At 42.4% G+C, this 26,823-nt stretch overlaps 1 protein-coding gene across 2 annotated transcripts in view; it reads left to right on the top strand.

The window, feature by feature from the left end:
* Positions 1-26,823, top strand: part of WASF1 (WASP family member 1) — a 237,917-nt gene that overhangs the window by 41,621 nt on the left and 169,473 nt on the right. The gene's annotated exons all lie outside the window — the stretch shown is intronic.

Here is a 26,823-nt window from a genome sequence, read left to right as displayed (position 1 = left end):
AAAGAAGAGAATACTTGCATACCTTGTAAATGTTGCTCTGTTCACCTAAGCCAGCTGCGAACCAACACTTCCTAGAGTGCCAATCTCCTTGGTTCTCTGCAGCAATCAGTGCTTCCTGACAACCTTTTACATCACTATTATATCCTAAAGTGATTCTAAAGTCTCATGCTTATTTTAACGAAAAAAAAAAACATTATACGTTGTTATATGTACCTGCTCTGTGCAGTGGTTTTGCACAGAGCAGCCCAGATCCTTCTCTTCTCGGGTCCCTCTTCGGTGCTCCTGCCCCCCCCCCCCCACTGCTGTTGAGTGCCTCCGCAGCTTGCTATAGGGGCACCCAAGCCGAGCCACAGCTCCCTGTGTCCTTTCAGACACGGAACCCTGGCCTGGCCCAGCTCCCTTTCTCTCCTCATTGGCTCACTGACTTTGACAGCAGCGGGAGCCAATGGTGCCGTGCTGCTGTCTTAGCCAATGAGGAGGAGAGTCCCGGACAGCCGAGTCTCTCATGCAAGATCGCTGGATCTAGATGAACCTGGTAAGTATTGGGTGGGGGGGGGGGCGGGGGCGGGGGCTGCTGCACACAGGTTTTTTATCTTAATGCATAACCACTGGATACTCTTCATCTGCATCTTCCTGAAGAAGTGGATTGTTCACAAAATGTGTAGAAAGAGAAATTCTAGCACCTGTTAATAGAGCATTAACATATGAGGACTAACATGAAATGATTGTTGTGAATTGGTATTATTCTATGGGGACTGGTGACTGAAAAATACTTACTCAACATCGGGTATGAAATAATATGTTCTGGCTTTATCCCTTTGTATAAATAACAATGTCGTAATCATCTTTAATAAAATGGGATACTTTTTACTGTAAGGATGTCTAATTGCCTGTAATAGAAAATGTAGATAATATGTCTAAAATATGTTAAATGTGCTATCCAAAGTCTAACCCCCCATACAAACTGGGGAAGCCTGGAGAGCCAATGCCAAACATTATTCATCTATTAAATCTTCAAGTAGCTGTCCATTAATGCTAACCGGAAAATATATAATAAAACCACAAAAAAGATGTAGCATTTCCAAAAATATCACTGGATTTAAATAGAGAATTTATAGGGAATGTTCCTGTTGCTGGCGCCAGGTATTTCCTTGCACTCTGGTAGAGGCTGGACCAGCCAAGGTTGGTCATCGGCTGTTTTGTTGGGGCATTTTCACATTGGGGAGTGTCTTTTTTTTTTTTTTCTGTTCTGCGTAGGATCAAGTTTGATTCAATTTTGATTAACTCCTGAATTAGGAGCAATGTATGCTCTGAAACACATGGAATTTTAGCTGATTTTGTTAGGTTTGGAATTATACATTATTGACTTATTTTAGATAAACCTTGTCTGTTTAAATCCCTGTGAATACAGTACACATTTTCAAACAGGGCTGGTGCTGAGTTTATTTATACCTGTCATTAGAATCTGGGGAGTCCTATTCTGTGGGTTTGGCTTACGGCTCATTACAGATACACTTGGTTTATTTTTATCTATCAGCACTTGAAGATTATCGTGACTATATTTTGGAATATTGATACTTACTGCCAGTATATACTATTGTGCTATCTTGGCCATCTGTTAAGGTGAGCATTTTGCAGTTATTAAATATTTGAATTCACTGATACTCTTAGAAGGGTTCCATCTTCCTTCTTTTTATAAATGTTTTTTTTTTTCAAAATGTTTTTTTTTTTTACTTTATCTTTTTTTTCATTTTTTCTCAATAACATAATTTCCATACACAAAGAACAATACAAAAATATTCCACAAAGAAGATACGAGTCATAGACGGAAGAAAAAAGCTTCCTACTCCCTGCCATCCCTCTTCTAAAACCTCTTATATTTTCTGCTGTTCTACTTGTGATAGCCAAGGGTTCCATTGCCAGGGCGAAAAGCAGGGGCAATAAAGGACACCCCTGTCTTGTCCCCTGAAGCAATGCAAAGTATTCAGAGCATCTATTATTTATCTTCACTTTCGCCATTGGACCCGTGTAGAGCAGTTTCACCCATTTCAAAAAAGTAGGGCCAATGCCAAATGCTAATAAGACCGACCACAAATAGTGCCTATCGACGCTGTCAAATTCTTTGACCGCATCGAGGGATAGCACCACTCTTGAGCCCTGCTCTTCTGAAGGGATTTGTAGATTTAAAAGTAATCTCCTAATATTTAGTGATGTTGCTCTACCAGGAATAAAGCCACCATGATCGGGGTGCATTATGGTATGGATTACCTTAATCTAACAGCCAATACTTTTGTCAAAGGTTTAACATCTGCGCAAAGCAGGGAGATTGGTCAGTTATGTATATGCAATTAGCCATAATTTTTATATGTTTATATGTGTTTATAGAAGGTGATCACCACGAGTTGATTCCTGTAGCTTGCATTTAGAGTTCTGACGTCTTTATTGTTGTTTATTTGGCTGTTCCCGGGGCAACGGAGTATCACTTCCTGTGTGAGGTGTTCCCTTGGTTGCACTTCCGGGTCTGATGGCTATGAGTGACGGGACGTAACACGTGCGAAGGGGGAGGGGCCGGTGACGTCACCCCCCATCCATTGCGGTCGAGACCGCTGTGTGTAATACGATCTGCTCATCACATGCACTTGTATAGTGCTTTACAAGGTAATTTTATGATTTAATGCTATGTTCAATAAAGTAATTTATTGCGGTAATGCACTATGTCCGGACCTTTGTTTTCCTATGGACCTGTGACCCGCTTTATGGACCTGTGATCTGTTACCTGTGAGCCTTATTTTCTGATGAAGAGGAATACTGATCTGATCTATATTGGTGATATCCTTGGAGAAAGTTTATGTCTTACTAGCCCGTCTGGTGACACAGGGGCTAAGTATGAGGTGAGAGGCTAATGAGACTGGGTGGAGGATTACCAGCACATTGAAGAGCACTGAATGTTTATATCTTGTGCATGCTTCACCATACTTTGCACCTGTGGACAGCTCTCTTCGATATCATCTTCATAATCCATATTTGATAGCGCTGCACTTTTTGTTATACATTTGTTATTGGGACTTTTGGTATATTGATCCTTTAGTGCATAGCGGCTTTCTATTATTATTTTATACAGTTGCGCTGAATTTTTTATTTATTATTCCTGTTTAAACATTTGGCGTTTTTATTGATGGTCGGAGAGATCTGTTACCATAACCAGCTCTATATGACCCATTTACCATACGGTTGTTTGGGTTCCTACCCTCCAGTGAGTGCATTCACAATTATTTTGTTGGTGTGGGGATCCTTTCATTACTTATCACTACGTCTACATTAATTTGGATGTCAACTTTTTCTCACCTGGGACTATTTCACTTTTTTAGCTGTTTCTCATTTATACCATATATGATTTGCACATTTGATTCTTCAGTGTGTTTATGGTCATTAGCGCTGCACTTATTATTTTTGTTTACTTTGTACAACCTACAGTACAGACCAAAAGTTTGGACACACCTTCTCATTCATAGAGTTTTCTTTATTTTCATGACTATGAAAATTGTAGAGTCACACTTCAAGAGGTAGTCACCTGAAATGGTCTTCCAACAGTCTTGAAGGAGTTCCCAGAGATGCTTGGCACTTGTTGGCCCTTTTGCCTTCACTCTGCGGTCCAGCTCACCCCAAACCATCTCGATTGGGTTCAGGTCCGGTAACTGTGGAGGCCAGGTCATCTGGCGCAGCCCCCAAATCACTCTCCTTCTTGGTCAAATAGCCCTTACACAGCCTGGAGGTGTGTCTGGGGTCATTGTCCTGTTTGAAAAATAAATGATGGTCCAACTAAACGCAAACCAGATGGAATAGCATGCCGCTGCAAGATGCTGTGGTAGGCATGCTGGTTCAGTATGCCTTCAATTTTGAATAAATGCCCAACAGTGTCACCAGCAAAACACCCCCACACCATCACACCTCCTCCTCCATGCTTCACGGTGGAACCAGGCATGTAGAGTCCATCCGTTCACCTTTTCTGCGTCGCACAAAGACACGGTGGTTGGAACCAAAGATCTCAAATTTGGACTCATCAGACCAAAGCACAGATTTCCACTGGTCTAATGTCCATTCCTTGTGTTCTTTAGCCCAAACAAGTCTCTTCTGCTTGTTGCCTTTTTTAGCAGTGGTTTCCTAGCAGATATTCTACCATGAAGGCCTGATTCACACAGTCTCCTCTTAACACATGTTCTAGAGATGTGTCTGCTGCTAGAACTCCGTGTGCCATTGACCTGGTCTCTAATCTGAGCTGCTGTTAACCTGCGATTTCTGAGGCTGGTGACTCGGATGAACTTATCCTCCACAGCAGAGGTGACTCTTGGTCTTCCTTTCCTGGGGCGGTCCGCATGTGAGCCAGTTTCTTTGTAGCGCTTGATGGTTTTTGTGACTGCACTTGGGGACACTTTCAAAAGTTTTTTTCCCAATTTTTCGGACTGACTGACCTTCATTTCTTAAAGTAATGATGGCCACTCGTTTTCCTGTACTTAGCTTTTTTCTTGCCATAATACAAATTTTAACAGTCTATTTAGTAGGACTATCAGCTGTGTATCCACCTGACTTCTGCACAACACAATTGATGGTCCCAACCCCATTTATAAGGCAAGAAATCACACTTATTAAACCTGACAGGGCACACCTGTGAAGTGAAAACCATTTCAGATGACTACCTCTTGAAGTGTGAGTCTACAATTTTCATAGTAATGAAAATCAAGAAAACTCTTTGAATGAGAAGGTGTGTCCAAACTTTTGGTCTGTACTGTATGTCAAGTTGGAGTGCTGGCAGCTTATCACATAGGCCTCTTTCACACTGCCGCTCCGATTTTTTTCCTCCGCTCCATCACTTTTTTTTTTTTTCACAGACACGGATGACACTTGTGTCATCTGCTCCATATGTCCGCATATCATCCCATCCATTTGTGGATGATATACGGACATAATGTATGTCTATGGGGATAGCGGATGACAATGCTGACATCCGATTTTGCATCCGTTCTGTTTTTTAAACGGAAGAAAAAATAGGGTTCTGTTCCGTTCCAAAAAACGGAACAGAACTGAAAGGACACAAATCGGATGTCAGCGGATGGTCCTGACATCCACAATCCCATTGAGATGCATTATGTCTGTATATCACCCGCAAACGGATGGGGTGATATACGGACATATGGAGCGGCCGTGTGAAAGAGGTCGTATAAATTTTTAGCCAGCAGGGTTTGCATATATATTCACGTATGGTCTGGCACATGTTAAAAATGTTAATTTGGGTGCCATTAGGAATTCATGGCACCACTATGTGTCTGCAAAAAAGGATACACATTTTTGTGCATTTGCAGGAACACGTGCCATTTAGAACGTGATTCCGCAACACACAAATGTGAACCTAGACTTAAGCTACGTTCATATGTGGGCGCAGCGGATTATGGGCAGAATCACGGTAACATCGCGCAAACAGAATCGCGGGACGCATGACGCACAAAAGAAGCTCTTCTACCTTTTTTGGGCGTCGGCAGGCGGAAATCACAGCAACATCGCACAGCGTTTGGGTGCCATTGCAAATCACGGGCATCGCGCAGGCGTCCCGCGATTTGCAATGATTTTCGGATTGTGGGCAGAATCGCGGTAATTCTGCCCTGATCCGCTGCGCCCACATGTGAACGTAGCCTAAGAGGGGTTTTACAGCAAACAAGTGTTTTCCGTTGTTTATTTGTAAATTTAAAAAGCCTTGTAGAAACTTTTTTTACATTATGTAGAACAGGAACATCATTCCAATTCAACCTATTTGAATTCCAGATTGTATGTTACAAAAGTCCAGTGGGGCTGCTTATGCAAAGCACTGTATTTACTCTTCTTGGGGCAGTCCAAAAATATCTGACTTGGATTTGCATGTGTTACATAACACACTCTATCTGTATAAGTTTGTCTTGTTTGCTGAAATGTTGCAAAAAAGGGAATTTTATTTATTTTTCAGTGTAGTGAGATATTTACAGAAAGTGTTCTGCATGGGTTTTAAAGCGGTAGTAAACCGCAGCCTATTTTCGTTTTTTTTTTTTTTTTTCTCGTTCACCTGCAAGCTGCTTGCTATGGGGGCACTCAAAAGAAGGTAGGGGCCAGAAGTGCCAGCGAGGGACCCGAGAAGAGGAGGATCTGGGTTGCTCTGGGCAAAACCCCTGCACAGAGCAGGTAAGAATGACATGTATGTTATATTTAACTAAAAAAAAGAGACTTTAGTATCACTTTAATGCTCCACGTTAGCTTGTGGGCAACTGTCTCTTGTCCTTGCTGCGGTGAGGGGGTGGTGTGATACACGTTTCAGTGCATTGCATTTTAAGTTTTCTTTTTAAACTTTATCTGAAGTGCATAAAGTGACACTTCATTCTTCATCTCTCTGCACAGTAGCACACATCACACCAGTGTTGTTATGTGAACGGGGCACATAGAAAACAATAGACTTCTACCCTTGCAATGACTGGAGGTTTATCCAGTGTGGAAAATCACTAGTCACTGCACATAGTGTGAACAAACCCTGAAAGCCTTATCTGTCAAGTTTAAAAAAAAAAAATAACCCTATTGGCCTTGCCAGAAATCTGATAGCTTCACGTACTCTTTGCCCATGCTAAGTATTCACATTTTCCATGGGGAGCACTGAGGATTATAGAACCACACCCTTCTTTTATGGACAATAAAAGAAGGGCAGTGTTACGTAGTTCTGTCTTGCTACTGTTGTCCCACTACAGAAGGGTGTGCAAACATTCCCACCTTAGGAAAGAAAGTGTGTTACTAAAGTTATCGGCAGGTGAAAATTTAAAAAAAGAAAAAATGGAACGTACAAAATGAATGCAGCTGTCACATCAGCATATTAATGTTCCGTTTTTTGGGTTTAGACACACTTTACTTCCATGTCACGGACATTGCTACATTGCACAGAAGATTGACTCTGTGCCCCAGTTAGTTAGTTAGTCTTATTTTTTTTTTTCTTTTACGATGTTTCAAAGTTCTTTCCTGTGAGTGATTTTGCATTTGCCCGTACTGTATTTCCACAAAACTTTCCATAGCAATAGGCTTTGTCAGATGCAAATGATGTCTCTCTCTCTGAAGGTTTTCTTCTAGTTCTCTTTGAAGTCTTTTCACATTTTGTAGCGCTTTCAGTTTTACCTGTGCTCTCTGTATCATGCACGCTGCTCAAAGCTGTTTCTGCCGCTTTTACTTGATGTCTAAAAAGAAAGAGACCATCTTACACCTGTTCTGACCCAGGATACACACAACAGACATTCATTTAAATGAGTCTATCAGCTGTCATTTTTATTTTGTTGTAAAATCAGAATTCAGTCCAATATTTCATAGCCCAGAGTAGTAGATGTTGGTTTTGGTGGACATAGCAGATATATACTGATGTTTTCACAAAGAAGGTATTTTTAAAGGGGAGTGTTTATCACCTGGTAGGATCTCTAACTAAAAAGAGATGCATAGCAGCATAAGGAGTCCCAAGCAGTTGTATATTTTGGTTGTGGATATTGGGTCATGTTTAGCCAATCCAAGAAGGATTTGTGAAACAATTGGTAGATAACATAGGGTTAGCCTACAACTGTTAATTATAAACGAATTATTCAGTAAGGCAATTCAAAGAGCCTTGATGACGTGCAAAGTCCATGTTGTATCCAGCCAAAAACATCCCTTGCTTAAATGAAATCAGATTGATTGTTAAGAGTTATCGCACTTTGCACTGCTGCTAGATAAGTGTGAATGTTTACTATTTACAGCTGTAGGCTGTTTAGCTACCTAGTTACTAGAGTTTCCTCACGGGAAATGAAAGTTTGGACCTAAAGCCCCGTACACACGTACCGATTGTCGGCCATAAATATTCGGCCGACGACCGATCCGCCGATTGTAGGCTTGTCAGTATGATTCCGACAGCGCACTTTCGGCCGAAAATAATCTGTCGTGTAGACATTAAAATTTTTGTTGGCCAACACCAGAACGGCCGATTGTTCGCCAGTCAGTGCAGAATTCGGCCGACAATCAGCAGACAGGGCATGCTCAGAAAAGAAAAAACACACGGAAAGTTAACCATCACATGACATCACTTCTGCAGTCGGCTGTTGTTGGCCGACAAAATTCGTGTGCAGTCTTTTGCAGTTTTCAACAGACACGACAGCCCTGGACAAAAGACGGCCGATCGTTCGGCCGACGATCGGTACGTGTGTACGGGGCTTAAATGGCCAATCTTCTCTCTCTACATGCAATCTTTAGATTTACACAGCCCTGCCAGGAGGATGATACATACCACTTTCTTTGTTACAGTTAAGAAATGCACTGCTGACCCCACCCTGTCCTTAGCTAGTTAATGGGTTGTTCATGGAGTAACAGACAGATGAGATCATTCTTCTGCTTACTCTAATGCCGCTTGTTCCTTGTGTGATATTTGGGGTGAAAGCTCCAAGGGATCACGTGCACAAGCCAGGTAAACTTAAACAAGACGTGGTTTATTTTCTTCCACAACAGAAATAAAGCTTCCAGCAGCAAACAGTTCAGAAAACAGGTATAACTTAAAAGTCCACTTAACTCCAGCATAAATGGTAAATCAAAATACGATACCGGCTTTTGGCAGGGGCTTTTACCCCAGGTATGCAGTCCCAAGCAGCCGCCTGTCTTCAGCCACCATGCAGCAAACAAACACACTTGTTTTTTGCAGCTCAGTCTCCCAGGTGTATGTCCAGCTCCTACTCTCCCACACCCACTGGCACTACTTCCTGTCTTTAAGAGCTGGTCTCTCTGGGAGAGGGCTTAACCCTTGCCTTCCTGAGATCCCATACTTCCCTTACAGGGACCACAGTCAAAATATTGGTGCAATGTAACATCCATCCAGGACCCAACCTCTATGACCTCCACACTTGTTAGTATTTTTTGCATGTAGCTCACCTGATTGGCTGCCAGTGTTGTACCTTCCTCTCCAAGTTTAAGCTGGGTTCACACTTATGCAAATTGGATGCGGGTTTTCCCACATCCGTTACATTTGTGATCATTGGGAGCGTACAATAAACTGAATGTTGTAAATGCGTATTCGCAGATTTATTAACTGCAGATATTAATCGTTTCAATGCAGCCTCTGGTTGATTTGCATTAGATTCAGCACTTATGGGTGGAAATTACTGGGGGTAGTGTTTTCAAACCCTAAAAGTGTCCATGCATTCTTTCATACTGTGCTATAAAAAATATACATTTGCATATAGTAAATAAGAGGGTTCACTTGTGAAAGTTTCATTATATTGCAGAATTAGACCTGAAATGAAAAGCCCTTGCATTGCCACTTTAACATCAAATTTTAGAAGGCCAGTATAATTCTGCTGTTGGAACAAAAATCTATTGCCGAGTCATGCGTGTTCAGTTGATTACAGTAATTTGTCCGAAAAGTTTCTTACCCTTTCCACACAGACTGCAAACTTCTGTCACCTTGACCTATAAATAAAGGTTGGTGTAGTTTTGCTATGAAATACTAATTTATGCCCCGTACACACGTGCAGATTATCTGAAGACTTTTGTCTTCAGATTTACCTTTTCTATGTAGTGCAAGGGCCTGCCGGATTGCATACAAATTGAAAGTGTTTAGGTTTGACCTCATAGTATATGGTTTTGGTAAGTCTGCAGACAAAAGTCTTCAGATAATCTGCACGTGTGTACGGGGCATTACTCTGCTTTTTTGACTCTGTAGATTAAAATAATTTATCCGGCTCTGACAGTTGTACATTCATCAACGCTGTATCCCCAGCTGTATGCCAGTCCTTCTAACCAACTCTGCAGAATATTCAGATTTTTTATTTATTTATTTATTTATTTTTAATTCAGTCCAAACTAAATTGTAAAAAAAAAAACAAAAAAAAAACTGATTTTGCAGAAAATATACTTCTGTTAAAAACAACAGTTTTCAGATTTTTAAAATACTGGTTTGAAGAGTGATTTTTACAGTTACTGATAAGTCAGGTCTCGATTAAATACTGTAGCATCAGGTTAAATCACCTTCACTTAGCATTTTAACATCTTTTGAAGGCCAGTGACATGCACGTAGCACCTGAGTTCTCAGGTACACCTTTCTACAGTGTGCATTACCATTAGAAGGTCACAGTAAATTATTATTATACTTTTTTTTACATTATATGATTGCAGCAGGAACTGTCAGCTCACTTACAAGGTGCATGAGACTCCATTGTTGCTGGTCAGAGCTGAGATCTCCAGCAGGGTAGTTTTATTCAACTAGTACTGAGCCAGAGCAGTAACATCAGTTCTGAATACAGTGGCTCTGTATGTCTTTTTTCTGGTCTACAGGCCCTATGTGTCTCTATTCTAGTCTTCAGGCAAGATACAGTGCCTTGCGAAAGTATTCCGCCCCCTTGAACTTTGCGACCTTTTGCCACATTTCAGGCTTCAAACATAAAGATATAAAACTGTAATTTTTTGTGAAGAATCAACAACAAGTGGGACATAATCATGAAGTGGAACTAAATTTATTGGATATTTAAAACTTTGTTAACAAATAAAAAACTGAAAAATTGGGCATGCAAAATTATTCAGCCCCTTTTACTTTCAGTGCAGCAAACTCTCTCCAGAAGATCAGGGAGGATCTCTGAATGTTCCAATGTTGACCTAAATGACTAATGATGATAAATAGAATCCACGTGTGTAATCAAGTCTCCGTATAAATGCACCTGCACTGTGATAGTCTCAGAGGTCCGTTTAAAGCACAGAGAGCATCATGAAGAACAAGGAACACACCAGGCAGGTCCGAGATACTGTTGTGGAGAAGTTTAAAGCCGTATTTGGATACAAAAAGATTTCTCAAGCTTTAAACATCCCAAGGAGCACTGTGCAAGCGATAATATTGAAATGGAAGGAGTATCAGACCACTGCAAATCTACAAAGACCTGGCCGTCCCTCTAAACTTTCAGCTCATACAAGGAGAAGACTGATCAGAGATGCAGCCAAGAGGCCCATGATCACTCTGGATGAACTGCAGAGATCTACAGCTGAGGTGGGAGACTCTGTCCATAGGACAACAATAAGTCGTATACTGCACAAATCTGGCCTTTATGGAAGAGTGGCAAGAAGAAAGCCATTTCTTAAAGATATCCATAAAAAGTGTAGTTTAAAGTTTGCCACAAACCACCTGGGAGACACACCAAACATGTGGAAGAAGGTGCTCTGGTCAGATGAAACCAAAATCTAACTTTTTGGCAACAATGCAAAACATTATGTTTGGCGTAAAAGCAACACAGCTCATCACCCTGAACACACCATCCCCACTGTCAAACATGGTGGTGGCAGCATCATGGTTTGGGCCTGCTTTTCTTCAGCAGAGACAGGGAAGATGGTTAAAATTGATGGGAAGATGGATGGAGCCAAATACAGGACCATTCTGGAAGAAAACCTGATGGAGTCTGCAAAAGACCTGAGACTGGGACGGAGATTTGTCTTCCAACAAGACAATGATCCAAAACATAAAGCAAAATCTACAATGGAATGGTTCACAAATAAACATATCCAGGTGTTAGAATGGCCAAGTCAAAGTCCAGACCTGAATCCAATCGAGAATCTGTGGAAAGAACTGAAAACTGCTGTTCACAAACGCTCTCCATCCAACCTCACTGAGCTCGAGCTGTTTTGCAAGGAGGAATGGGCAAAAATTTCAGTCTCTCGATGTGCAAAACTGATAGAGACATACCCCAAGCGACTTACAGCTGTAATCTCAGCAAAAGGTGGCGCTACAAAGTATTAACTTAACCACTTAAGCCCCGGAAGATTTTACCCCCTTCCTGACCAGGCCCTATTTTGAGATTCGGCACTGCGTGACTTTAATGGACAATTGCGCTGTCGTGCGACGCTGTACCCAAATAAAATTGACGTCCTTTTTTTTTCTCCCACAAACAGAGCTTTCTTTTGGTGGTATTTGATCACCTGTGCGATTTTTACTTTTTGCGCTATAAACAAAAAAAGCGACAATTTTGCAAAAATAACAATATTTTTCACATTTTTTTTATATGAAATTCCCCCAAAAAATGTAAAAATCAAAATTTTTTTTAACATTTTAGGCCAATTTGTTTTCTGCTACACATGTTTGGTAAAAAAAATCGCAGTAAGCGTATTTTGATTGGTTTGCGCAAAAGTTATTGCGTTTACTAACTAAGGGAAAGATTTTTGTTATTTTCATTGTTTTTTTTTAACGGGTAATGGCGTCGATCTGCAATTTTATTCTTTTTTGCGGGACTGCGACATTGCGGCGGACAGATGGGACCCTTGACTGACATTTTTGACACTTTTAGGGGTACCAGTGACATTACTACAGTAATCAGTGCTATACATATGCACTGTTACTGTAAAAATGACACTGGCACGGAAGGGGTTCAATTTATTGGAGATGCAGGGGTTAAGTGTGTCCCTAGGGGCGTGCTTCTAACTGTAAAGGGATGTGGCTGTTTGTGTAACTACAGAGATATACAATCCTACATAGCAGGACCGTATGATCTCTGCACTTACACAAGGGAGAATGACAGGCGGCTTTGTTTACATTAGCCGCCTGCCTTTCTCCCTCTGTACCGGACGATCGCGAGTGACCGGCGGACATCGGGTCCGCCGGTTGCACGCGCGGACATGTTAGGGAGCGCACCTCCGGTGGCGCGCGCTCGCCCCCTAGAGGCTCACAGGCTAGCGACGTAGTCCTACGTCACTTTGCCTGTGAGGGGCTGACTGCCGCCGTAAATAGTCGTGCGGCAGTTGGCAAGTGGTTAAGGGGGCTGAATAATTTTGCACACCCAATTTTTCAGTTTTTTATTTGTTAAAGTTTGAAATATCCAATAAATTTCGTTCCACTTCATGATTGTGTCCCACTTGTTGATTCTTCACAAAACATTACAGTTTTATATCTTTATGTTTGAAGCCTGAAATGTGGCAAAAGGTCGCAAAGTTCTTCAAGGGGGCCGAATACTTTCGCAAGGCACTGTATGTCTCTTTTCTGCTTTACATGCCTTATTTGTCTCTTCTCATTTACAGTCTCTGATCTGGTCTACAGACCCTCTGTTTCTTTTCTGGCCCACAGGCCCTCTATGTCTCTTCTCTGGCCCACAGACCCTCTGTCTCTTCCCTGCTTTACAGAATTATTCAACTTCTTCCTCATTCTTAATTTTACTACCACACAGATAAAATGTACATACTGTATAGTAAACCTTGTTATTGCTATTATTGTACTTTTTTTTTATCTTTTAATCAAAGGTCACACACTTGGTGCAACATTAGGGCCCTTTCACACGGGCTTTCCGATCAGGTCCGCCTGTCCGTTTTTTATGCAGACCTGATCAGATGCTCCATGCACCCCTCCATGACATGTCTGCTGACACCCGCTGTTATCCGATCCTGTCCGTGAAATCCAGACAAATGGAAACCCTAATTTCCATCCGTCTGGAGGATCGGATCGGATAAAATCGTACAGGCGGTCTGTTTTTATCTGATCTCCCATAAAGAAGAGCGGGGATCTGTCAGGTCCATCTCAGCCCAGAGAGCGGAGACAGACCTGTCATCCACCTGCTCAGTGGGGATCGGTGGATCGATCCCCCGCTGAGCAAAACAGAGTCCACCGGGCGGAAAGCCTGTGTGAAAGGACCCTTTAGTGTCTAAAATGGTCTGACCTATGACTGACTATTTACCTCAGCAGCTACAGAGCAGTTCCTTTTTTAAATTTAAAAATGATGTCCTAAAGCAAATTTATAGACAAATCGCTAAATACACAGATGCAATTGATAAGGAGTACAAGTGCAAACACTTGTTTTCTAATCTAAACACCCCAACCAGAAACCATGAAAAGTCTTCACCACTAACGTTCTCCACTGCAGTTATAATAACACAGCCAAGTCAAGGCTCTGATTTAAATTATTAGTGAACACAGTAGCTTAAATGCCAATAGTAAGGCAGCAAACCCAAATCATTAACTCATTTTGCTTTTAATTTTACCCAAAATAATTAATATTCTCAAAAAAAAAAAAAAAAAGTACTTTTCTTATATTTTAACTTGGTATTCATGTAGCTGCACAGCTTCCTTTTTTTCTTCCCTTTCCCATAACTGGTAGCATGTCTGTACAGCAAGTCGGTGGGCATTGTGTGAAATGACACACAGTGGGGGAGGGGGGGGGGTTTGTTCCCTGTCTGTGTGCATGCGTTCCAGAAGGTAGATGCATGCTCGGAAAAGACTGCGGCTGCAACACAGCGGGGCTGGGCGAGAGTCATGTTTACAAAACGGGCTATGAGAAATATAGGAGCGCTGTGCATCAGCATAGCATCCTGTATCACCTAGCAGCGATCCTGAGGTGTAAACTGACCACTGCAGCATGGATCTGCCTCTGTGCTTGATGTGGTCAGTTTGATAGGGGAACAATGGTAAACTTGCCGGATCACCAGGTATTTTACAATAAACACTTACATCAGGGATGCTCAACATTTAGAAGAGCGAGGGCCACTTAAATGATTTGGTAACTGGTAGCAGGTCACAATGAACTATGGGGTTTTACTCCCCCCCCCCCCCCCCCCAGACCACAAATGTAAATGACCCCTTTCCGTCCTAAGCCCCTTAGGAGGCTGATTTTACACTGATGCACCGCAGTTTGCCCGCACCATGAATGCAGTGCACCTGTGGCTTTCCAGCGGGTTTGCTGTGCTTTGCCCGAGACTTCTACTACATCTTCTGGGTGTGCTGCCCTTTTTGAAAGTGCTCCAAAATTCCTGCATTCTGGAGTTTAGGTGAGCTTTCAGAAAGCGTACCAAACCTGCAGGATAAAATGAAAGTCTATGGCTCAGAGCAGCTAACTCGTAGGTGCGAGCCTAAAAACCCTTTTTTAAAAGTATTAATTTGCCCGTTGCAAAACTATGTGGTGTTTTAATAAACAAATCTTTTTTTCTCTTCCAGCTTCTGCTGTCAACGCTGGGATGCTAGCAAGGTCCCAAGTGAAGTGCACTTGGTATCACTCCTCCTGGGACAGAAGCCAGTGCTGCAGACGAAGCATTGGCTTACGCGGCTCTTGCACCCTCTGCAGACGCCTGCTTCCTCCACTGCTGGCACCAGCTCCCATGCGTATGCTCTGGGATAGCAGGTCGGCATCCCGATCTACCATCCCTAAGCATGAGGTCGCGGGCCACAGTTTGAGCACCCTTGCTTACATGTTCTAAAAATAAGCCATGGATTTGGGTAACAGTTTTAGCCAATGGTATCTTGCTAGATTCTCCCAGCTATTTAAATACAAATCCAACAGTTTTGTCAATTTCAGGCATACCAAAATCAGAATTGTAGCAATTCCTTCACCTTGGGGTTTTTTTATTTTTGTGTTACCATTATCACTGATTGACAATATAATGTTTGATATTATCCACTGAAATCTTCATGTCATCTATTGTACTTTTTTCAATGCAGTTTAAATCATTATATTGTATGTATATTTCAGTGAATTACAGCCTAAACAGTTGACATTGCTGCCCATTTGAACTTTATTTTTCTGCAAAATGTGTAACTCTGCTGTGCTGAAACATTAATGAATTTTTGGCCACATGTAAGTTCTTCAAAATCTAGTATTTATTTGTTACAGGTACTCGTATAGTGCCGTCCATTTACACAGAGCTTCACAATATATATATATATATATATATATATATATATATATATATATTGTAAGGGATTAGCTCGGTGGTAGGCGTGGATGACCCCTTTGGGGGTGCGTTTTCACAGAGAGATAGCCGATTAGAGGTTGAAAACAAGACTGATTTATTCATGCAATTTACTTAACACAATTGCAAGCATCAAAACAGCCAAAATAAAATAAAAGACAAAATAAATCCTTGCCTCTGTGGGCGGCTACCTTCTCACAGCTGGAACCTACCTAAGAAGTCTTTCCAACCTACTGTTGGGCCGACACTGCTGATCCTACAGCAGACACTCAAATGTCCATTTGTTTGCTTTTCACACAGCACAAACATTGTCCATTGAACATGTCCCTTTGTTTTCTTTCACACAGCACATGTTCATTTATAACAGGATCCTTTACTCTTCAGATTCTTCACATTGAACATAGTTCATTTAACAGGTCCCTTTACTCTTCACACTCTTCACATGGAACACTTCTCTTCACACTCTTCACATGGAACACTTTGTCTTCTCACCTTTGAGACGTCTTCACTCGTGGTTACCCTCCTTAGCTTCACATCGCTGTAGGGGGTCTTCTCCCATGCTCACCAGCTTGTCGGGAGGCACACATCCGACTGTCCCCCTCTCCCAGCCCACACGGCGACAGGCGGCAGCAGTCCTTCTCCCATGCCCACACGGCGTCGGGAGGTACACGTATGTCTGTCCTCCTCTTCCCAGCTCACACAGCGACAGGAGGCAGCACTCAATAGATTTTCTCTGGACAAATTATAGAGTCCTTGATCTCCTCATTCTGAACAGCTGAATGGTTTTCAACTTCCTGCTGGCTCTCTCTGCAGCCAACACCCTATAGTATCAGTGAACTTTCAAAGCAGGTGGGAATGTGTCTCCTCTCAGTGACTACATTCCCAGATTTACCTGACTTCCTGTCACATACCCCCCCCTCTTGTTTCAACCCTAGGGTTGGGACACATATTTCCAGGCACGCATGTGTCAGGCACTGCTGACTCACTGATAAGCCTCCTATTATCCTCAAGCTTCCGGATGAAACTGTTTTGTCATCTTCATTGACAGATTTCTCATAACTGCCACACAGTTTGTCTCTCATCTCATATACACATTCTTCAACTGCATTTTTGGCATCATTTTGCTCCTTCTCGTTTCTGTCATCTTCATTGACAGCTTTCTCATAAATGTCAGACAGCTTGTCCCTCATAACCGTCTGTCCAATCCACCATGGAGGACCGTGATCCATAGGCAACTCAATTGGGCTAGTCTTAATGTCTTCAACATTCTTAAGACGCCTCTCTCTGCAATCCATAAATGTTTTCCACAAAACTTTGAGAACCTTTGCTTCACTAAGCTTTGTTCCAAGTAGGGACTCTTGACATCCCTCTGTGACTTGAGTTGCCTCTCCATACATCTGTACACAATCATTGACTTTTTGTTGTAAAAGGGAATGATCTTCCTTCTTGAGCTTTGCTTGCTCTAAGATGCTGTGCAGAGGATTTTCCAATTGAGACAACAGGCTGTCACACATTTCTTCAAAGTGACCCCTGTTCCTTTTCCCAGAGATATCAATATCATTCACCAAACATTTCATATTCATAGGCAGATCGGAAGCATTTGCACTCATCAACTTCTTAAACTTTTCGCCCTCCTGAGCGAGTCGCAGTAAAGGCCTACTATTTGATTTGATATTCAGTTTATATTTCTTGCCAAACTCTTCACAGAAGTAGTCAACCAGAACATCATCAACTTTCCTTACACCAACATAGGGGTTAAAGGCAACAACACAGTTGAACCCAGCGATCTGGGTGGTATCCATTATAGACCTCCTCTCTGCATCAGTGAAGAAGCATGGAACTGCAACACATTCTTTTACAGGTTTCTTCAATGCACTTTCTGCTGAACTATTTGACCGCTCAAGGTCACCTAGTTCTTTTTCTCTATCTGAATTCCACATGGAATGCATCTCAAGATCACGATCAAACTTCTGCCACCCGTCTTTCACCAGTTCCATTTTGGAAACACTCCCTGAAAGGCACTTATTCATTTGCTTCACGTTTTCACCAACAGCCTTAGTTTTTCCCACTAGGTTTTCAGCCTGAACTGAGAAATCATCACATTTCTTACTCAGCTCCTTTGTTTGCTGAAGCTCTAATGATACATTTTCCAATGCTTGAAGTTTTTGAAGGAACGGTTTATTCCAAAGGGGTGATTCAAGCCACATGTCATCACATTTCTGAGGCTCACTCAGGACAGACCCCAAAACACTGATCCTTTTAAAAACTGCATCAGGCACACTATCCCCTCTTTGGGACAGATCCTCTGTTGCCTGGAATTCCTCTTCCAGTTCCTGCAACGGAATCTTCATCTCTTCTACTTGCTGTTCTAAGGCTCGCTTAGACTTTTCTAGCTCCTGAACTCTTTTCACAACATCATCCTTGGAGCTGACCAATTCTTCCATTTCTGTACGCAGCTGTTTGTTAACACTTTCTAGTTCAGCCTTACACTCTAGAGCTTCCTCCAAAGAGCGAGCCAAGAACAGGGCTTTGCTCTCGTTATCACGCACCTCCGTTTCTGCACGGGCGCGTTCTTCTGCATATTTTGCAGACACAGTCTTCTCTTCACCAAGCATCTGATCAAACTTCTTTTTCACATCTTCAACACACTGTAATGAACCAACGCTTTCTTCCATGCGTTTTTTCATATCCGCTATCTGAGCTTGCAATGTTGCGACTTGCTCTGATAGGTTTTTCTTTGCTTCCGCCTCCTCTTTTAATTGTTCCAGGAAGACATTTTTCTCATCTTCCATTTGTTTGAGCTTTGTGCTAAAACTCAGCCTTTGACACCTCTCTTCCTGTAAGAGTTCCTGCGTGTCTTGCAGCTGCGATTCCAAGATAGAAAAATCTTCCGCAATTTCTCTAGATTTGCTGTCTGCTTGAGAAAGCTGATTTGTAACATTGTCCAACTCAACCTGCAGTCGGTTTGCCTTCTCTGACAGCTTAGCACACAATCGGTCACCTTCTGACACCTTGACTTGCGATTCCAGAAGCTGTGCTTCTACTTTTTCCCTCTTATGTTCACAATCTTCTTTTCCCTGCATAAGAGCCTTCACCTCATTGGCTAGCATCTGGGAATAAGAATGTAATTCTGCCACACAGGCTTCTTTCTCCTTTAACTGCTGCTGGACACGTTGGGCTTCCCCTTTCCAACTTTCACAGTCCGCACGCCATTCATTTACCACATTGCTCAAAGTAGTGAGCTCATACACAGTACTCAGTAATTTAGCCTCTCTTTCACTTTTCTCGTTGTCGCTGAGAGACAATGTCGTTTTCAGAGCGACATTCTGTTCCTGCGACTCCTGCAGGTCTATTTTTGTAGCTCCCAAAGACTGAAGACTTTTTTCCAGCTGATTACGCAACTCCAACATATCAGCCATACTTTGCTTCTGCAAAGTCTGAATTTCACTTTCCTTTTCCATGAGGATGGTATCTTTCTCCATTATAGTCTCTCTGCGTTTTTGCAACTCGACCAAAAGAAGAGCAGTGGATTCTTCCCACTGTAACACATGAGACTTGAGTAGTTCATTCATTTCCTGCAAGTTTCTATGCTCCATTTTAAGCAATTCCAAGGCTTGTTCCTTTTCTTCCATTTTCCGTTGCAAGGCATCCAACTCAGCCCTGCACACATACTCGGTTTCCTCCAAACCGATGGCCTCCATTGGCTGCTGGCGTCTCTGTTTCCAGCCTGCCATGCTCTCTTGATGAGCCTTTTGTTGAGCTGCAAAGCTCTGCTGAAAATCCGCATTTGCCTGCTGTTGAGCTGCATTTGCTTGCTGTTGAGCTGCATTTGATATAATCAGATGTTTCAACATCTCCTCCATTTTGAGTTTACTTTTCATCTGAGCACACTGCGTCTCCATAGCAGTTTCATCAGTGTTGCTAGGGACAACAACCTTCCTCTTTAGTAGACTCTCTTTAGGCATGGATGGGGCTGGTTCAGACGGCAACATCCCCTCCATCCATAGAATCCGGTCTCTCATTTCATCTATCTTTGCATTTTTCAGGCGTTTGGATCGCCCCATCTTCAATAACTCCACAAACAAATTTTTCACAGTCCAGCAAACAATTTTCAGACCACTGTCTCTTCAACACATGTAGTTTTTCTCTCTCTTGCAAGATCTCTTTTCCTGCGCACACAGTTTGTGCAGTCACTTGCACCAGACACAACAAAGTTCATCAAAAAATTTTGAGACCGCTGTCTCTTTAAAACACTTTTTTTTTTTTTTTTTTCTGTCAGGATCTTCTCTCCTGCACACATAGATTGTGCAATCTCATGCACCAGACAAAGTTCATCAAACATTTGCACTTCCTTGCAGGGATCTCTGCTTATGCCCACTGCATACCTCCACCATATGTGAGGGATTAGCTCGGTGGTAGGCGTGGATGACCCCTTTGGGGGTGCGTTTTCACAGAGAGATAGCCGATTAGAGGTTGAAAACAAGACTGATTTATTCATGCAATTTACTTAACACAATTGCAAGCATCAAAACAGCCAAAATAAAATAAAAGACAAAATAAATCCTTGCCTCTGTGGGCGGCTACCTTCTCACAGCTGGAACCTACCTAAGAAGTCTTTCCAACCTACTGTTGGGCCGACACTGCTGATCCTACAGCAGACACTCAAATGTCCATTTGTTTGCTTTTCACACAGCACAAACATTGTCCATTGAACATGTCCCTTTGTTTTCTTTCACACAGCACATGTTCATTTATAACAGGATCCTTTACTCTTCAGATTCTTCACATTGAACATAGTTCATTTAACAGGTCCCTTTACTCTTCACACTCTTCACATGGAACACTTCTCTTCACACTCTTCACATGGAACACTTTGTCTTCTCACCTTTGAGACGTCTTCACTCGTGGTTACCCTCCTTAGCTTCACATCGCTGTAGGGGGTCTTCTCCCATGCTCACCAGCTTGTCGGGAGGCACACATCCGACTGTCCCCCTCTCCCAGCCCACACGGCGACAGGCGGCAGCAGTCCTTCTCCCATGCCCACACGGCGTCGGGAGGTACACGTATGTCTGTCCTCCTCTTCCCAGCTCACACAGCGACAGGAGGCAGCACTCAATAGATTTTCTCTGGACAAATTATAGAGTCCTTGATCTCCTCATTCTGAACAGCTGAATGGTTTTCAACTTCCTGCTGGCTCTCTCTGCAGCCAACACCCTATAGTATCAGTGAACTTTCAAAGCAGGTGGGAATGTGTCTCCTCTCAGTGACTACATTCCCAGATTTACCTGACTTCCTGTCACAATATATATATATATATATATATATATATATATATATATATATATATATAATATTATACACTCACATCAGTCCCCGCCCTCACAAGAGCTTACAATCTAAGATCCCTAACCCCCATTCATACATACACATACTAGGGTAAATTTAAATTAGGTCCAATGAACCTATCAGTATGTTTTTAGAGTGTGGGAGGAACCGGAGTACTTGGAGGAAAACCACACAGGCACAGGGAGAACATGCAAACTCCAGGCAGGTAGTGTCATGGTTTGGGTTTGAACAGAAAACCCTAGTGCTGTTAGGCGGAAGTGCTATCCACTTAGCCACTGTGTACAGCCTTTTTCAACCAGGGTGCCATCAGGTTTCTTTAGGGGTGCCTTGGAAAAATTCCAAAAAATTGCCCAAAATCTGTATACAAGCCACCAGTTGGATCAAGCCTGCATGGACAAAGCCACAGGTTTAAATTGTGCACCATTACAACCGTCTCACTACCAGTGTCCTAACAACCAATGACGCCATCAGTTAATAAGAAGTAAGTCGGGTGTCTGCCTTGCATCCTTGTTTGCCTCTCCCCTGCCCCTCCTTATCAGCATTGGGATCAAATTATCTGATAGCGAGGAACTGAGGAAGAAGATAAATATTAGAATTAGTCAGTACCAGTGTGCAAAGGTGTATTTGCTTTCGAAGAATGCATTACCTCTAATGTTGGGTGCCCTACCTGTGTGAATGTTGCTGCGTTATGTAAAACGATTAGTTTCATTTTTACATTTTAGAATGGGGTGCCTCAAGATTATGTCAAATTTTAATGGATGCATTGCCTGAAAAAAAGGTTGAGAAACACTAATGTAGCAAATAGAGAAGGAACTGTACATTTGAACCTTACATCTGTAAATGTACATAATCCCAGAATATCCCAAGCTTCTATCCATGATTTACTAGCAAAGAGCTGCCAGCTAGGATATCTGACATCAAAGAAAACTTGATCTGTTGCCTAGCAGCTGAAGTCAAGTATGGAAATCTAGCTCCTGATGCCTTAAACAAAGTAGGGTAGTGAACTTTTGTGAGAGAATACTGCAGTAGAATGTGACCTCCTGATTTAGTCTGTAGTTCTCGGTAAAGTAGATTTTCAATGGACTTCCTGATGCTTAAATAAATATTACATAGGAATTGTATTTTTGCAAGTGCATTCATCCTAATTGTGAGAAAAGAATACATAGATTTGCAAAGACCTTTATGAGCTTTTTTTTGTAAATAAAAAAACCGTGCTTGCTTGTCGTTTTCTTTGGGTGCTAGGCAGGGCTGCCATCAGGGGGGTACAGCCCGTACAGATGTAGGGGGCCCGGGCGTCCCGAGGGGCCCAGTCCCTCGGGATGCCCCGTGGTCCAAGTTGGCACCTCTTTTGTTCCTTTCCTCCCCTACACTGACAACTAGTCCCGACTCCTAGTGGTGCCACCCGCTGCACTGGCTCCTGACTCCCATCCTGCCGCTGGCCACCGCTGTCAAAATTATTGATTGCTAGGACCGCCTGGCATCCTAGCAGCCAATCATATGCATTCACAGGCCCCCGCAGAGGAGGAGGATGTAACCTGGTGTTCAGGCCCGGAGGGCCCATGCCTAAAGCTGTGTAAGGGGCCCCAAAATTTCTGATGGCTGCCCTGGTGCTAGGCTGTCAAGTTAAAGTGATCTTAATTTTTTTTTTCTTTTCCTAAAATAACAAACATATTTACCTGCCCCATGCAGTGTTTTTTTTTTTTTGCACAGAGCAGCCACAATCCTTCTTTTCTCAGGTCCCCCATCGGTGCTCTTGGCTCCTCCCCCTGCCTAGTGCCCCTATATAGCAAGCCACTTGCTATGGAGCCACTTGTGCATGCTTCTTTCTGAGCCTGCTGTATGTGTCAGACACACAGAATGGGGCGTGGGGCCGCCCCTGCTCCCTTCTCACTGGCTGTGATTGACAGCAGCGGGATCCAATTACCGCTTGACGCTGAAGGACAAGCCCCTCCCAAGCCAGTCTGGAGGCCAGGCCCCGATTGGGTAATCCTCCCCTGGTCATCCAGTCAATCTGTTGCCCCGCCTGTGGTTGGAGGTCTGGCAGGTAACGGCTAGGTGTGGGGCGCTGCAGCCGAGCCCGGTGGAAACATGAAGCACTATGAGGTTACACATTGGAGTTATATGGAGGAGTATAGCAGGGATCCTCAAACTACGGCCCTCCAGCTGTTGCAGAACTACACGTCCCATGAGGCATTGCAAAACTCTTACATTCACAGACATGACTAGGCATGATGGGAATTGTAGTTCCTGAACAACTAGAGGGCCATAGTTTGAAGACCCCTGGTGTATAGAGATCATCCACGATTGAATCTGCTGGTGTTGGAGGAAAGGAAACCCCCAGTGGGATAGATTCCAAGCGCAGTGACATTTTCATCTGGTAAGAGGCTTTGATTTTTTTTTCCTCAGCACTGGGTGAGTCTGCAATATTTGTGATCCTTTTTTTCACACGGGGAACCGATTTGGGAGTTTTTTTGCACCTTACTTCTATCCGTCGGGTAAGGTGGTGGGATTCAAACACATTTCTTTTGAATTAGATAAAGCACCGTTTGGAGTTTCAATTTTGGATCCTACATTTTATTTGCGTTGAAGCACCATGGATGAATTTGGACTTTATGGACATTTCTTTTAACACATTTGATCACATTTACTTCACCATTGATTTATTCACCTGTTCACTGTGTTCTTTTGCATATAATTGGTTTATCTGAGAATATTTTTGTGTATTGTGAGTATAGCACATATTTGTTTAAATATTTTTTGCACGAGACACGATATTAGTAGTTATAGCGCACCAAACATTATTATAACTTAATTTATTCCACATTAGGTAAAAGGACCTTTTGGTTGCAGCTTTAGCATCTATCAACGCACTCATCACATTATTTTATTTGACGTTTTTTTACCTTTCATAGAATGCACAAAATTAAAAACCCATCAGCCTTTAGAAACCCTTCAAGCACAATTTAAGGAGCACCTATAATGTCAGATGTGAAAGATTTTAAATTCAAAGTGTTTTGTTCTACATGTATTGGCGTGAATGCATGTAAATAGGAGGCATAAAAGTGCTTCTAAACTTTTTTTTTTTTTTAATAACAAACACATTATACTTGCACAGAGCAGCCTCGATCCTCTTCTTTTTGGGTCCCCATGGCTTGGCCCTGCCCCTCCTCTGTCTCCACATTGGCTCACTGGCTGTGATTGACAGCAGCAGAAGCCAATGGCTTCTGCTGCTGTGTGAGTCAATGAGGAGAGAGAAACCCAAGAGAGCCACTGCTCTCATGCACATCGCTGGATCTACATAGAGTTCGGGTAAGTATAAGGGGGACTGGGGGCGGAGGGGAGGTGCAGAAGGTTTTTATTTTAAAGCATAGAATGCATTAAGGTAAAAAAAAATAAAACCTCTGCATTTAGAACCACTTTAAAATTCTTTTCAGCCAGTCCTGTAATTCACATACCCATGATACATTGCATGGCAGGGAGGCGGGCAGTGCCCCTTATTCTTGGTGAAAGTGACCCTGTCACTACAGGGTCAAAATGAAAGAAGGTTCAGCCTGTAAAATATGGGTGCTCAACCTGAGGCATTGGAAGGCTGACATTAACAAGCATGACCCCCAGAGGCATGATGGGACTTGTAGTTCTGCAAAAGCTGGAGGCCCACAGGTTGAGCACCTATGCAAGAAGATGCCACATACCTTTCCAGCTGCCCATTTGTGAAAACTCTGGCTGCTGCAGGTACCCAACACTTTCAAGTATGTTGGAAAACTCATTGTAATTAACAGGATTGATTGCTCCGAATTGCTATATTATCTGCAATTAGAATACTTTGATGAATAATTATGATTTGATATCAAATGGCTTAGAACCAGGATGATCTCTCTGTTGTCAAGTTTAGTGGTTCAGATGTATATTTGGTGCACTAACTTCTCTCTGTGTGCTTTTTATCGTTTCTCTGATCTACTTACCTTGTTTGTTTTTTTTTTTTTTTTTATCCCTATCCTGGTGTAATCAGAGTAATTCAGGGAGTGTTATGTTCTGCTTCAGCTCATGTGACTCAGGTCTTCAGCTACAAAGTGATTTTCAGTGATGTCAATAAAACCCCAGGACATAGAACTCTGTAATAACCTTGCAATAACTTTACTTCAGTTTATTTTCTCCTTTGGGCCTTTCTGCATCAGATCATTTGAAATGGGTATGTTGTATGTTGTTTACTACAGAAATTTGAAGGAAAAGAGGGGACTACTTCATAAATCATACATTTACATCATAAATATATATTTATGATGTAAATATATGCTTTATGTATAAGATATTTCCATACTGCTAGAGGCTCATGTATGTATTTGCTTTTCCCAGGATATTTTCTTTGTTCTTTTGAAGAATCGTAATACATAAAATAAAAACGTTGGATGTGCAGCTTTTTAAAGCCAATCCATCCACTATTTAAAATGTAAAAGTAATAGTCCTACCTAATATAGACTTTGCAAGGTATTCTTTATTTCCTTTATTATTGGGAAAATTCTCCTCTTGTGCACCTCTCTGTTCCTGGCTCTGTGTTTTTTTATAAAGCTTCACTTCAAGTCTTAAACCATCTAGTAACAGTTGGTCACATTCAAGTAACAGTTGGTCACATTCAAATGGACTTGTACTTTAATCTACCCCTAATCTCCTTCACCTCACCACCTCCTAAAGCTTTCTGTTGGCTAAACAAAAACACCTGAAGCTATAAAACACTTGTTATATGCTTCTAAAATGCTCAAAAACTCACAAATAAAAAATGTCTGAAAATTGCTCCTATCAGGTGGGAATGCAGCCTTTTTGTTTCAAGAACATTATCAAATTACAGCCAGGACTTAAAGTGATTGTAAAGTCTGTTTTTTTTCCCAATAAAAATAATAAATCTGTTATACTTACCTCCTCTATGCAGTTGGTTTTACACAGAGCAGCCTGGATCCTCCTCTTCTCTGGTCCCTCTTTGGCTCTCCTGGCTCCTCCCTTCTGTTGAGTGCCCCACAGCAAGCAGTTTACTATGGGGGCACCCGAGCCGAGCTGCAGCTCCCTGTATCCATTCAGACAAGGCGCTGCGGTTCGGCCATGCCCCTCCCTATCCTCATTGGCTAACTCACTTTGACAACAGCGGGAGCCAACGGCACCGCTGCTGTGTCTTAGCCAATGAGGAGGGGGGTCCCGGGCGGCCGAGGGATTTGTGAATGTCGTTGGATCGAGATGGGGCTCAGGTAAGCATTAGGGGGGCTGAAAGGGGTTGCTGCACACAGAAGGCTTTGAATCTTTATGCATAGAATGCATTAAGATAAACATCCTTCTGCATTTACAACTCTTTTTAAGACAAGACCTAATGTCAAAACACAGAAGCTTTACCACGGCCCTGGCTAGAATTGTCACTATTCCCTGCATGGGCAAGGTAATACTGGGTCTTTAACAGCTTCAATACAGGGTACTTTCCCCACCTTCCTGCCCAGGCCAATTTTCAGCTTTCTGAGCTGTCACACTTTGAATGATGATTGCGCGTTCGTGCAATACTGTACCCAAATGACATTTTTATCATACAAATAGAGCTTTCTTTTGTTGGTATTTAATTACAATAGGTTTTTATTGAATTTTTCAAATTAAAACAAGGAACAGATACAACAGGAGATGTTCATGTTGGGATAAGAACATTACAGGTCACATTGCGGCAATGGGTCAATTCTAAAAGCCAAGAGAGGAGGGAGAGGACCCAGCTCGTCCAGCGCTAACCCCAGTCCC

This window comes from Pelophylax lessonae, assembly GCF_965119305.1.
Source record: "Pelophylax lessonae genome assembly, chromosome: 3".
Taxonomy (NCBI): domain Eukaryota; kingdom Metazoa; phylum Chordata; class Amphibia; order Anura; family Ranidae; genus Pelophylax; species Pelophylax lessonae.
The sequence above is the reverse complement of the archived record's forward strand: the minus strand, read 5'-3'. Positions and strand labels throughout refer to the sequence as shown.